Consider the following 766-nt stretch of genomic DNA (forward strand, 5'->3'; position numbering starts at 1 on the left):
GGGTGGAGGTATGTGTGTGGGGGGGTGGAGGTGTGGGGGGGTGCGTGTGCGGGTGTGTGGGTGTATGTGTGTGAGGGTGGGGGGGTGTAGGTATGTGTGTGTGGGGGGTGTAGGTGGGAGTGTGTGCATGTGCAGGTGCGGGTGTGAGAGAGCGAAAACCCTGCTGGGGAATGAAATGTGGGGGGCAGGGCATTATTGAAGGGGTGCAGGGCTTGGTGAGCTGCTTGGGGCTCAGGCGCCTTCTCTCTGCTGCAGAAACACGACCCGATGCTCGGCGGGTGGTGGGTCCTTGAAGCATGGGTCAATTATAGGCTCATCTCCTGAATTGTTTTGGGAAGGGCTCTTAGGGTATGTCTACACTACAGGATTAATCCGAATTTAGATAATTCGAATTTGGGAAACAGGTTGTATAAATTCGATTGTGCGCGGCCACACTAAGCACCTTAATTCGGTTTTAAACCACATTAATTCGGTGGTGTGCGGCCACACTACCCCATTAACTTAAACACAGTAATTCGGTGGTGTGCGTCCACACTACCCTAATTCGAATTAACAAAATCGATTTAGGCTCTACTCCGTTCGTCGAGGTGGAGTACAGAAATCGATTTAAAGAGCCCTTTAATTCGAATTAACTGGCTCTGTAGTGTGGACGGGTGAAGGGTTAATTCGGATTAAGGCAGCTAAATCCGAATTAAAGTCCTAGTGTAGACCAGGCCTTAGCGTGACCGTCTGTGAGAACCAGCCCTCAGACAGGCAGCGCAAGCCC

The 766-nt window shown here is 51.6% G+C and overlaps 1 protein-coding gene across 1 annotated transcript in view; it reads right to left on the reverse strand.

The window, feature by feature from the left end:
- Positions 1-766, reverse strand: part of SH2B1 (SH2B adaptor protein 1) — a 55840-nt gene that overhangs the window by 262 nt on the left and 54812 nt on the right. The window lies entirely within an intron of this gene.

The sequence above is a fragment of the Terrapene carolina genome, unplaced genomic scaffold (genome assembly GCF_002925995.2).
Source record: "Terrapene carolina triunguis isolate 2854851 unplaced genomic scaffold, T_m_triunguis-2.0 Scaffold606, whole genome shotgun sequence".
Lineage (NCBI taxonomy): Eukaryota > Metazoa > Chordata > Testudines > Emydidae > Terrapene > Terrapene triunguis.